The following is a 13789-nucleotide window of genomic DNA, read 5'->3' as shown; positions in this document are numbered from 1 at the left end:
CCTCTGAAACAAGAATGTGTGACACCATGAAGAACCTTAAATAAGAATGACATTCTGTGGAGTCATCCCCACAGCCAGCACTGCTGTCATTCCCAAGGCTGGCCAACAACATTTTGGCACATGAGGCAGGGAGCTCAAATGACGCCCCCATGTTCCCTCGCTTTGGCCAAAACTTTGAAAGGTCTCAATTCTGCCTTCTTCCTGTTCTACTCCTCTCATGGTACTGCTCTGCTACCTACCCCAATAAAGGAAAAATAACAACTTAAAATGCCTTGTTCAAAAACTTTAAGTCACACTTAACTTTCAAACGCCTGAACAGCAAATGTAACTTTTCTTGGCTGCATAGTAAACACTGGCATTTTTATCTGTTTGAATAATCAAAGTGGTGCTTTCCGTGCCTTCTTGGTTGCAAAGATTTGAACTGCTTCCTGATGAAGGTCCACAGTTTGGGCCAGTTCATGCTCTATTGAGATGGTTGCAAGGCCAACCAGCCTCTCCTGTGTCATTGTGGAGCATAGATGTGTTTATTATTAACTTCAGCTTGGAGAAGCTGCGTTCTCCACTGGCAACTGTTACAGGAAGTGTTAGAAGTATGGGCAGAGCAACAAAAGCATTTGGAAAGAGGGAGGTTATCTTCTCTGTGCACATATATTCCAGAACAACCTTTGAAGTTGATCCTGCTGAAATGTATCTTGAAAGGGCTTTCAGTTCATCACCTAAATCACTCGCATCAATATCGCACATGTCGTCATGTGTCAACACTGTCTCTAGTGCCCTGCATTGCTGGTGTAGGTCTTCTTCAGGTATAGTGAGGAGTTTTGGAATATCCTACAACATCCCAAATATACTGCTGTGTTCCTTGAGCTGCATGAAACATTCTTCAACAGACTGTATTGCACAATCTAGCACCTGGTTAAAGAATTCAACTTTGAATTGTTGTTTGGGGTCTCTTATGGGTTTATCCCATGCCTCATAATCAAAATGTCTTCTTCTTCGGTGACTCTTGTATTCTTGAATGGGTGGGAAAATAGCTTCAGTGTGAAGTTCCTCTGCCAATTTCTGTGCACGCTTCAGAACATTATGAAATCCCTCATCTGACCGGTAAGACTGTAGGTATGACTTTGCTTTGTCCCATTATTCCATTGCTCCAGATATATCAAGGTCAACACCTTGGAGTCTCTTGCTTACAACATTTATTTCAAACAGTATGTCATGCCACAACACTAAGCCATATAGAAATTTGAAGTTATGTATGTTTCTGGTGATTCCATTTCCCTCTGCCCCTGTTCTCCCACGAACAGGTCCTGTCATAGCATTATCCTCCATAATGGCAACTGTGGCATCATCTATCTTCCCAACCTGGTGTTTGATAGGCTTTATCTCCTCCACTCGATTTTCCCATCTTGTGGCACTCAGTGGTTTCAGTGTCAGAGAGGATGTTCCCAGATGTTGCTTCAAAATTTGCCATCGCTGAGTTGATGCAGAGAAAAATACATAGATGCTTTGAATTACATTAAAAAATTCAGCAGCCTCACTAGAAGCTGATACTGCATCACTGATTACCAAGTTCAATGAATGAGAACTACATGGGACAAAAAAAGCTTGAGGGTTTAACTCTCAGATCCGTGTCTGCACTCCTCTGTTCTTTCCTCTCATGTTGGCATCATTATCGTAGCCCTGAGCTCTCATGTCAGCTATCGCAATTTCCATATCTTCCAGCTTTTTAAGAAGCACATTTATCATACCAGCTCCTGTAGTATCATCAATGTCAATAAATTCTAGAAAATGCTGACTGACCATTGTCACCATTGCAGCGACATTTTCACTAGGTTCTGTTGTTGTTACAAAACGCACCATTAAAGTCATTTGTTCCGGTTGGCTGATGTCAGGTGTGCAGTCCAGAATAACAGAGTAATATCTTGCTGACTTCAGATCTGCCACAATCATCTGTTTGACTTTTGTTTCCAGTTACTGTATGATCTCATTTTGAATTGTTTTTCCAAGGTAGTGGTGTGTGTACATTTCTTGGGTGGTGACTCTTCTTAGATGCTCCTGGAGTACAGCATCAAACTCAGCCATTAGCTCCGCAATTCTAAGGAAGTTTCCATTGTTTGGCACATACAGCTGATCTGAAGGGCCACGCAGTGCTAGGTTTTGGGTAGCAAGCATTCTCACAATGGCAATGAGCCTTTTCAGAACATTTTGCCAGTAAAGAGACTCTGATGCAATCTTCTCTTGATGCTGATCATCTATGGTGGCCTTTAACCTTAGTCTCATCTCAAGCTCTTTCCACCTATCGAATGCTCTCTTGTGATTTGCTGCCTTCTCATGGTATGCCAGATTTCTAGCCAGATTTTTCCAGTCCTTTGTTCCTGTAGAACCCAGTGTGGCTGGAACATTAGACTGGAAGAGTTTGCAACAAAAACAGTATGCGGCATTCTGGGTTTTTGAGTACATAAGCCATGGCCTCTCCTCTTTGTCACCATTGGGGATTTCATGCCAGTAATGTGTTGGGTGGAAACTTCTATTTTCATTGTCTTTGGGGAATGTGAAGTTTTTCACTTGCTATGGCCCATGCAGAACAAGGAAGTCCCTCAGGCTACTGCTCAAGTGGGTCCACAGTCTTGGATCATCTAGACTTAAGGAACTAAACTCAGCAGCAGCTGTTTCTTGCGCCTCCACCACACTCTTCTCTGATCTACACTTTTCTTCAGGAATGTGCATGGTTACATCCATTTATGATGGAGATATGGATGCTGCAGTAGCTGCCAGGTCACCTGCACTCTGACTAACTGGAAGATCAGGCATCTCCTCACCACTCACATGCTCACTGGGGCCAGAAGGCTCACAGTGAACATTTGTGTCCATGTATCTCAGGAGAGCTCCTTGCTGTTTAGATAGAAAAGCTTCCTTTGCTTTCTTTCTTCTTTGGAATGCTGCCCCAGAGGGGTGTTTTCTTCTTTCACTCATGACTGCTGTTCTGTGCTGGCTATAGTGGCTCTCAACACTCAATTGAAGGGGACAAATAAGCAGGCTGGTGGCAGGGCCTGGGTGAGGGAAGATATCAGCGTCTTAAGGGCCTAACTGGCTCCTACTACTTCAATTGGCTGCCTGTTCTCCTCAAGTGGGTTCAGGGAAGCAGCAGGAAATAGGAAGCTCCTTGAGAAGCTGGTGTTAATCAGTCCAGGCTCCTATGGGTGCTAGAGAGGTACATAAGAGACTCCTCCTACTCTCTCTCCCTGCAGCTCCTGCTGCTTTCTGTTATTCCCTCTCACCTTTTCTCCTGCCTGCCTGTTATGTCTCTTGTGCCCTCCTTTCTCCAGCACAGCACTCCACCATCTCTGTGCATCTCAAGCAGAGAGAATACATATGCACCAGCAGCAGACACAATTTCTACACTCTGGGTCCTAGTGGCTCCACCCCCCCGCCCAAAGTCTGGCACCTGAGGCAGCCGCCTCAGTTCGCCTCATGGTAAGGCCAGCCCTGGTCATTCCTGTGCCACTGAGTCATGCAGCTGACAAGTCCTGAAATCTCCTTTCATTGTGTAAGCAGAGTCAGGATGAGCTCCACCCTGACATCTGGTGGTGAGGTGTGGCAAGTTGTGGAAAAGAATTTAAGGGGCTGATCTCATTTGCATAGGCACACCCACCCCGCCTAGAATGAGGCCATAACTGCCCAAATGGTCATTTTGGCTGTTGTGGGATCCCCAGTGTCTCTGTTATTGGGGTGGGAAGAATAAATTGTTATTACCCTGATTATGGGAACTGTGCTTGGAACTGTACTTGGCCTTTTGTTATGATGGAGGGACTCACCATCAACTAAGTAGCACTCGCTAGGCAAGGGACATGGGTTCCAAAACTCTGTGAATTGAGAGAGGCTTGAGACAGGTATTTGTACCTGGTGGTGTGGGTGCCTTTGTGAGGGCCTGAAACACCAATTGCACCTCTGTCTCTCTCCACTGTGGAATGTCAGAGCTAATTTTGGATCTATTAAGAGTCTTGCTACAGGTACTGTGCTGAATTCACTTTGGCCTTATGGTGCACCAGCACTAAGGCTCCCACTACTGAGAGCTGGAATCACTGAGCACTGTGTCAAGTAGTGGGGAGCCGGAAGAACTAGAGTGCAGTGGTGCTGTTCGTGGATAGGCTGGTGGAGTGTTCGTGAGACAGCGAGGCGAGCTGTGCAGAGCAGAGCCGTTCGTGAGATGGTGAGCTGTGCAGAGCGGAGCCGGTCGTGAGACAGCTGAGCAGAGCAGAGCCCTGTGGGGCAGTCAGCTTCAGGACATGTAAGGTGCCCCTTACCTCTTTCCCCACACACACAGGCACATTTTAGCCAGACTGGGGAGCAACACTCTGCAGATGAACTTTTGAACTCTGGGGCTGGACTTTTTGAACTTTGGGTGATTTGTGGATTGCTGGATTCAAGAGACATTTGGGTTCTGGGACTCAAGAACCCGAGGGAAAGGATGTGGCCCAATTTGCTGGGGTGGGTCTTTGCTCATGGTTTAGTTAATGAACACTAGTTGTGGTGTTTCCCCAATTTAATGCTGATGTCGTTTACCTCATGTTATTAAAGATTCTCTGCTACACCGAGACTCTGTGCTTGCGAGAGGGGAAGTATTGCCTCTTTGAGGCGCCCAGGGGGTGTATAAGATTTTCCCAGGTCACTGGGTGGGGGCTCGAGCCAGTTTTGCATTTGCTTTGATGAGAGGGAACCCCTGTGTACTGAACCCGGCCCTTGCTGCTATCAACTTGGCCTGGCAGAAGAGTTACAATTGCTTCACTGTGCTTTCAGCTCCACTCATTAGGTGGTCTGTTCTTATCCTTGAGGTAGTTTGATACAGTGCAAACTATGCTGTATATCTTGAGTCCTGACAAAGAAAGAATATGTATCAATTTGCCTGAGTGCACACAATAACAATACAATATCAATGTTGCCTTTTGTAAATTAATACTGATAAGTGTTGCTGACACAGGAGTTCAGCTAAGTGATCCTCCTGTCCATATGAGGATTTGTCCCATATTAATGGGAGCTCTTTAAATCCAAGGCATTTGGACTTGCTAGTGAGGTCCTTAAACCATGAGTTTTATTGATCATGATCATTCGCATGCTTTGACTAAACCCCCAAAGTTCTGTCCCAACATGCACTTGGCTCAATGTATATCCTGGGATGCATTCCCTAGGTGCAGTCTGCTCTTTAGTTGTCCCATACCTAATCAAAAATCTGGAAGGGTTATTCCCAGGACATCACATCAGTAACCCTTGTTCCCATCCAAAACACTGAACTCAATTTTTTTATTACAAGAACTCGTATAGGCCATGACCAATTACCTAAGTGTCCTGTGGTGACCCTGCAGCTAATGGCAGTGCTTGGGGCAGTAGTGAGCAGTGCTGTGTGATTACATTAGTGTGCCTTCATGATGCAGCCTCCAGATGATGCATGTGCCTCTGTGGAGAGCAGGGGTGCCTGGGGGGTGGGGGGGACCAGGGGGGCCATGGCACCATCACTTTTTACCAGCTGTAAGGGCGAGCCACGGGGAGAGAGGGTGGAGAGGAGCGAGTGGGGGTGGAACCTCAGGAGAAGGGGCGGGGTGGGGGGCAGAGCCATGGTTTGGGCACCGGTGGTCCCCCCACTTTTAGGAAGCTTCCGTCGCCTCTGTTGGAGAGTGATCTACACTAGAAGATCAACAGCATGTTGACATCAGTGAAGTGGAGTTTCCCTTCTCTGAGATCTAGTGCTGAATTTAAAATCCATGGGTTCAAGCTGCAGATTACTTCAGGAAACCTGTCACATAGGAGTTAGTTTGGAGGGGTAAATAGCAAACCATGGTCCTTCTTGCGGACTGGTCTTTATATACTGAAAACAGAAATTCAAATAATAATACAAATATTGTCCATATCTAAAAGTATCTTATGACTGTGAATCTCTGGTCTGGCTGTTCTATGGCTGGCACAAGGGCTGGTGGGTGGCAAAGGTGGCTTTAAATAAAAAAAAACAAAAACTTTTTTTTATCCTTCTAGCTTCATAATACAGAAAATCAGACAGCTGAAGCTTTGCACATTTATAGATGTTTACAACCTCTCATGCATATGCTAATTTGGAAATTAATCCAAAAAAGAATAACATATTTATTCTTGCATTCCTCATAAATGTTTCTATTTACAACACAAAAACTAATGGAGAAAATATTATTTGTGAAGACAAAACAATGAAATGTTCCATGCCAGAGTTCTGGTGTTTAAAGTGTTATGTATTATATCTCGTGGTCAACCCCTCTTCTCCGACATGATCATTTTGCCAGTGCCTGCAGCATATGGGGCCTGGCCAGTTGAGCACCAAGATTTGACAGGCTCTTTCAGCAGCTGGCCTACTTGCTAATATCAGCATGGGAGGAGCCCCTGCCCCAGGGCCTTCAAAAGCCCCTTGAAGTGGAGAGGCATGAGATCAGTCCCCTAGTGAAGTCCACTACTGCAGGGCTCCCCTTCTGTAGACCCCAGGTTGGTCCCAGGAGGTTGGAGGAGTTGACACTGAAAACTGTTCATTGTCTTCTGACGATATCTTCCCCATCATCTTTGTTGACATAAATAGAAAGTACTTACTTCTTTAGTGGATCAATTCCTAATCATGGGAAGTTCTGAACATCTGTAAATATCTAATGTTTCAACCTTCTGACTTTGAATCTGGAAGGATAAAAAAAAAATTAAACAGCATTTATTCAGTTGTTTAAAGGGGTCCTTTTAAATACACTTTTTAAGCAACTTTAACTGAACCAGACTGAGTAATGGATGTCAGGTCAACTTGATATATGATGACAAAAGGAGGATAAGCTTTCCATTCATGTTGATAGTGTGATTTATTTATTCCACACTGAAGAAAGTGAGAAACATTCTCAGCCGCTGCAGATTAGTTAGCCATGTGTGTTCCATTTTTATTGCCTAAAGTCTTTCCTCCCACCCACTTGAAGGGGTGATGTCCCTTCTCTGCTGAAAGGATAGAAACTGATCCTATGTAGAGTTTAGATTTCATAGCCATACATCTTATTTACAAGGTTTTGATCTCCAGTCCTTTTGCATTTATAAGACACCTCATCTGTTTCTTTTTACAACCATGCATAGATGTTTATAACTTGATGAAATGGACCTAAGATCAGAAATGCTTCAAGGAGGAACGTAACAATAGCAAAAATTAGCCAAGATGGTCAGGGCTGTAACCCCATGCTCTGGGTGTTCCTAGGCCTCTGATTGCCAGATGCTGGGACTAGATGACAGGGAGTGGATCACTTGATGATTATCCTGTTCTGTTTATTCCCTTTGAAACATCTGATATTGGCCACTGTTGGAAAACATTATACTGGGCTAGATGGACCATTGGTCTGATCCAGTATGGCCATTCTTATATTGTTATGTAGAAATCTCAACACACCCAGGCAGGCTCAACACATCCACTGCAGTTTTGGAGAAGTGTGGCCATATGTCTTGATATAAGTTCCCAATTCAGCTCTGATTGCCTTTACAAATAGGGCAGTTTCTCCTCTTTCAGAGTGATTGGCTGAAATATTCAATTCCAAGTAAACTGCTTGATTAAGGGTCCAAGGGTACATTTATACTGCAATAGACCCACAGCAGGCCACAGCTGGCCTGGGTCAGCTGACTCAGGCTTGTAGGGCTTGGGCTGCAGGGCTAACAATTGCAGTGTAGATGTTCAGGCTCAGGCTAGTGCCTAGGCTCTGAAACCCCACAAGAAGGGTGGGCCTCAGGGTATGTCTACACAGCAAGTAAACACCCACAGCTGGCCCAAGACAGCTGACTCTGGCTCATGGAGCTCAGGCTGTGGGGGATGTAAAATTGCAGTGTAGACATTCCAAGCTCTGGAATCCTGCAAGGAGGGGAGGGTCCAGGAGCCCAGGCTCCAGCCCAAGCCCAAATGTCTACACTGCAATTTTTAGCCTCGCAACCCAAGCACCACGAGCCTGAGTCAGCTGATTTGGGCCAGCTGCGGCCATGTAGTTGGTATATTATTCCAGTATAGACATACTCTCAGATCCCAAGCTCCAACCCAAGCCTGAATGTCTACACTGCAATTTTTAGACCCGCAGCTCAAGCCCCACAAGCCCAAGTCAATTGACCTTAGCTCTGAGACTTGATGATGCAGTTTTTTATTACAGGGTAGCTGTACCCTAAAGGGCCAATAGACCCACAGAGCCAAAGCAAAAAACACACATTTGGAGGAGGAGCAGTCAATACAGGCAAAATAGGCTCTGACCTGAAAGGTGATGTTAGTTGATGGTTATGGGTGTGAGGAAGCAAGATAAAATAGAATTCTCTCCTGTGAAATCTGGAATCTGTACAATGAAAACTGCTGAAGGAGTGGGTGAGACCTGCCTTCCATACTTAGAGTGCTAGTCACCTTTGAACAGGGATTCTTCAGAAATGGGGGCTGTGCTTAATGGCCTCCTTTTCTCAGTTATTTCAAAATATGCTCTGTGGATGAAACTCAACCCCACCTACATACACACACAAAGCCAGAATAGTCAGACTTTATATGGGGGCTTGGAGATTGGTTTCACTCCTCCCAACCTGAGAGCAGGCTGCAAGGCTGCCAATGCACCCATAGTGTGGGGATTTTACGTCACTGGATCTATGTAATTTCAGATCCAGTAGCCCTTACCTGTGCCCCATGATCTCCTCTGCATTGAACAGGAGCTGCAGAGTCACAATTTCCCCCTGTGCCCTTTGTGCGTAACACAATGGTTTATGTGGTGCAGAGAGCCTTGCATGGGTCCTCCACACCTGGGTGGAAGAGGACCTCTATATACAGTTGAGAGTCAAAACATTTAGTGATGGAATATGTCTGTGCACTAAAGATACATTGTGCCACAGAGAGTGGATCTCTGTGAAACTCCTTTTTACTTCACACCGGTCCATACAAAACCTTTCCTTTGCTTTTGAGTAAAGTGCGTTTGAATTAGAAGCTCAAAACAAAGTTCAAAGCTGCCATATTTCACCCTCTTTTGCATTGAAACTGTGAAGCTGTAAGTTCAATTTGAGTTCAGTATGAAACTATAACCCGGCCCACAATCACTCAAAATTAGAGATAAGATCAAACTGCAAACTTCCATCAAGATCTGAATTTCCCCAAAGTTTGAGGGGATTTGGGTCTCGTACTCTTGCTTCAGGCTCATTTACTCAAAACTGAGACCAAATTTGTGCCAAATCAAGCTAGTCTTAGTGATTTTTCCAACCAATGTGTGTTGTTTCAAATTTGTAACAGAATCCCAGCTAGGTGAGTTTCACTTTTTGTACTGAAAGTTTTGTACTACTCAAACAGGGAGTACCTTGAGACTGTTTACACACCAACCACTTCAAACTCTTTGTCTGTCCCATAGTCTGCAAAAAATTGTCTACATTCTGATCTTAATAAGCCAGAACTTTATTTTATATATACAATTCTTCTTTACAAAATTCTGTTATTTATTGTAATGTTCTGTTCCCAGTTCATTTCCAAAAACATTATTGTTCTAATACGGTGTATGAGTGTTGCCAAAGTTAATTCACCAATCATGCACCCAAAGCAATCAAGGGAATAACATGGGTCCAGGACTGAGCCATCAGTATCTATGTATAAGCACAGGTTTAACATTTGTAATGGGGTAAGTGAGTTTCATACAATGAGCTAAAGTAATCACTTGCGTAATTCCATTTATTGTAATGGAGTTAGTCCAGGGATGAATTAGTTAGTCCAGGCCAACTAAATGTGCTCTTTTTTTAATCACATGCCCCTTTCTGATTTGGTGGGCAGGATGCCACATCTTGCAGGGCTGTTTATTTAGTCTCTTCCCTCTCTCCCAACATTGCACAGTTTGTCCTCCTCACTTTTTCCCAAAAGTCTTTTCCTATTCCTGGTAGTTTTAAGAATGCTTTCTCCTCGAGGGCAACATTCTCAAAGGTGGGGACCTGAAGGTCTGATTCTACCTCTCCCTGGTAACCAAAGGAGGCAGAGAAATGAAGGGGCATTTGTAAATGATGGCTTCTGTTGAGACAATTGTTTCCTGTCAGTTGCTTTTGTATCAGGGCTTTGGAGCTTGTGGAGCTGCTCTCAGTCACGTTTACCTCCTGATATACTCTGATTCCACTCCCCACCCCCACCCCAAACACCAGTTCTCCTCCTTTGTGTTAACATGCAAGGTTTTTCTCTAGGCAAGAGACCGTAGGCAAGGCTGCATCAGCCAAGATTGTATTCTCCCTCCCCCCACATTCCCTGGGGTGTAAATCAGAGAGAACACTTTGAAGAATCAAGGACAAGAGATAAAAATAAATGTTTTCTGAAGGGGAGGAATACAAATGCTGCACTTTTAACATTTAAAATATTGTAAAAGAATGTTTACAGGTTCTAATGCCTTGTTAATAAAACTCTTAGACTTTTTAACTTCTGGAATCCTAGTCATTAGAAACTAACAGACTGAAATGTAGATGAATAATCAGTCTTGTGCTTGACACCAAAAACAGGTGAAACTTCAGAAGTAAGGACATGATCACTGAGGATCATTCCAAATACTTCACAACTGGTCAGATTTCAGCAGTCAAAAGCTGCCCCGTCACCATCGCCTGTTGTGTTTTTTCATAAAAGTTATTGAACTATATACGATAGTGTAGTGTACTGTATACTTTTGGTGTAAAAATACTCTGGTAAAGCAGAGAAAATTTTGATTTAACTAATTAGGAAAACAAGCCGACAGATAAGACTCCTACTCACAACAAAAAAACAACTAATTTGTACTAAACAAGGCAAAGCTAAGACTCACACCCCAACCATGATTTCTGTAGGCACTGATAGACTGTTGGCCATGTTGCTCTTTTAGCTGGCATTGCCTTGATAGGTTATTTTTTGTTTTGAAGGAGGGGCTGAGAGGGAAAGGAGGGACAGGAATCATACGGGGGAAGAGTTCTATTGGATAGTGTGGGGTAACGTAAAGTATATGTCCCCTATTCAGGGGAAAAATAATATTTTAATTATGTGAATGGATAGAACCCTGATACTGTACTATAATAATGGGCACCTTTTAACTCTGTGTAACCAGTTAATCGCTGTAGCATGGTTTCAAAATTGTGTTCTGTGGATGCAACCTGTGCTGCACAATTAAAACTACAGTGGTAGAGTAGACAGGGCTATTCATATGTTGGCTGTGTCTTTATTGCATTGGTCACGCACGAGTCATGACCTCAGTGCTATAATAGATATTTTAGAACCATTAAGTTATGCAATATAAATATAGATATTAGGTCAGTAGGGGGTAATGTCATTGCTGTTCCAAGAGAGAATGTTATCAAAGGCTTCTGTATCTAGAAAATGTTTAGTTAATGGATGTTTATGTGCCAGCCCACCTTTGTAAGCAAATATATATTGTATGCATACTAGTAGAGACAGTATAATGAAAATCCTTGTGGCCTGTAGCCATACCACCTTCAGCTGTGATCTTATCAGGTTGCATAAGGAAGACAGGTTTGGTCTTGGTTAGTGCTTAGTTAGGAAATCTCAAAAGGACAACGCAGGATTCAGCAAAAAATGGTGCTGAAATTCAGTAGGAGCCATTATTGAGCCACTGCCCCAGAAAGGGGTTAGGTTAGGAGACATTGGCACTGCTACTGAACGATTTTTTTGGTTTAGATGGAAACCTGAAGTCTATGATCACTTGTCAAGATTAAGGGTGTTAGCTCTCATGTCTTGACTAAATTGTATTTTTAGTAACCTTTTAATCTTCCCACATACATTCTCCGTTTATTTTCAAGCGTATGTGTCATTTTTCTTCACTGTTGTGTGGCGTTGCTACTTATTGGTAAACAGTTGTTGTGTTGCTGCCCAGAGGTGACTGCATTTCAGTGAGGAGTAAAATGGTTCCCACTTGTGAAGCACTTTTGGAGCCTTTGGGATTAAAGGCATTTTTATAAATACAAGATATTGTGTCAGTGAAAAACGATGGTCAGATGGCAAAATCCAAATACCAACATCGTTCTCTGTTTTTCATATCTGAAAATAGGGCAGAGCCTTGACATACTGTGAATTTTTACTATCTGAAGAACAGCAGCTTTTTACCTGTATCTGCTTCCCTACTCCAGCCCAAAAGACATCATAACCCACATGTAGTTTGTGTGTCAAGTTTCTGCCTAGAACATATTTTTAAAAATTAGAGAAAAGATAAGGAACCAGTCTTCAATGCAGAATTAGGTTAAGATAGTGGCTATTGGTTCATGGCCAAGGCAGGACTGGGATATGGGTTTGGTTGCAGATACGAAGGGGCTGAAATCTGTTTGAGACAAGCTGTTCTCAGGAGACTTCAACCCAAAATGAAAATTTTATCTAGTGCAGAACTCAAGTATATTACCCACACACATACAAATTCAAAGAGGTTTAGATTTAAAGTTCTAATAAATGTAGATGGGCCAAATAAACTCAGTCTATCCAGTAATATTTAATTTACAGATTCGGGGCCCAATACAATTAAAAGCTGATGGACGAGGAGAATACATTATTTCTAGGAGTTGGTCTGCAATCCACTAAAAACAAAAATCACTCGTAATACACCATTTCAGATGTGCTCACGGACTGATTTCTCTAGGTGCATGTATAATCAGAATAAGAATGTAATTATAAAGTAAGAGATTATAACATGGCATGATCAAAACAGAAGTATTTGCTTTTTATGTAATGTAAGCCAACAGTGTTTGGAATAGCTCCAACACATTAAAGAACTGTGAGATTTTATATACATTACATATATGTAATGGGCAACCTTTATCATAAGCTATTGTTAGCTCACATCATACTCAGATTTTGTTAGTTTTGTTTATTAGGTATATGGTACTGTAGGAGAATATGAGACTTCACAGGTGAACAAAACACATTCTCTATCCCAAGAAGCTTAAAATCTACAAGACTAATTCTGTAAACCCTAAATCATCTGAATAGTTATTATTTATTATTTGTATTATTAAAGCATCTAGGAGCCCCTGTCATGGACCAGGACCCTATTGTACAACCATGAGAAGGCCCGCTGAAGCCAGGGGCTATTTTACATGAATAAGGGTTTGCAGGATCAAGACCTAACTTACACTGAGACCACTGCAAAACAATAAGACTTTGTCTAAGTCTATGGTAGGATTTGTGCAAAGAGCAGATCATTTGTGCAAAGAGCAGATCATGTAATATATTTCACATATAATACATACAATACGTATATATACACAAATACATATAAATAATGTACAATCATTACTGCTGTCATAGTTAACTTATGGTTGAAAGACCTCAATAATGATCTTTTTAGCATCAGATCACTCTGTGTTGCTCAGTCTAAATGATTTGCATACAGAATGCCTAATAACGCTGTACATAATCTTTCACGTTAGAAAGTCAGGTTTTTTAGAAAAAGTCCAGAAGTCTCAGCTCACTATACCAGCAGCCAATTCAACACTTTATTTAAGATTCATTCCATGCCCTCTTCTCTGTTAGTCTGTTAATATCCCAGAGATCAGCCCTTTCTTGAATGAATGGCTGACCTATTCTTCTTTGATTTGCCATTGATTCCCTTTCCTTACCTCCCAATGCTCTGCCTGTTGACTAAATGCTAGAAGTAAGAATGCCTCAGATTTCTGACTTCTGAGTCATCCTCTAATGACTTGAACAGCTTGAAGCCAGCTTCAGCTCTTGGAGATCCTTAGTGAAAACTCCCTTTGTTTCTAGACACAACAAATGGACCTTTTCTTCCCTACAATAGGCACTATTAATAAAATA

General features: G+C 42.6%; 1 long non-coding RNA gene across 4 annotated transcripts in view; it reads right to left on the bottom strand.

The window, feature by feature from the left end:
- The window catches only part of LOC140909204 (uncharacterized), an 80066-nt gene that overhangs the window by 51398 nt on the left and 14879 nt on the right, over positions 1 to 13789 (bottom strand). For all 4 annotated transcript variants that reach the window (XR_012158136.1, XR_012158135.1, XR_012158134.1 and 1 more), the window contains exon 2: positions 6601 to 6681. This is a non-coding gene — a long non-coding RNA (uncharacterized lncRNA). The remainder of the gene's footprint in view (positions 1 to 6600; positions 6682 to 13789) is intronic.

This window comes from Lepidochelys kempii, chromosome 3, assembly GCF_965140265.1.
Source record: "Lepidochelys kempii isolate rLepKem1 chromosome 3, rLepKem1.hap2, whole genome shotgun sequence".
Taxonomy (NCBI): Eukaryota; Metazoa; Chordata; order Testudines; family Cheloniidae; genus Lepidochelys; species Lepidochelys kempii.
This window is presented reverse-complemented; position numbering and strand designations above follow the sequence as displayed.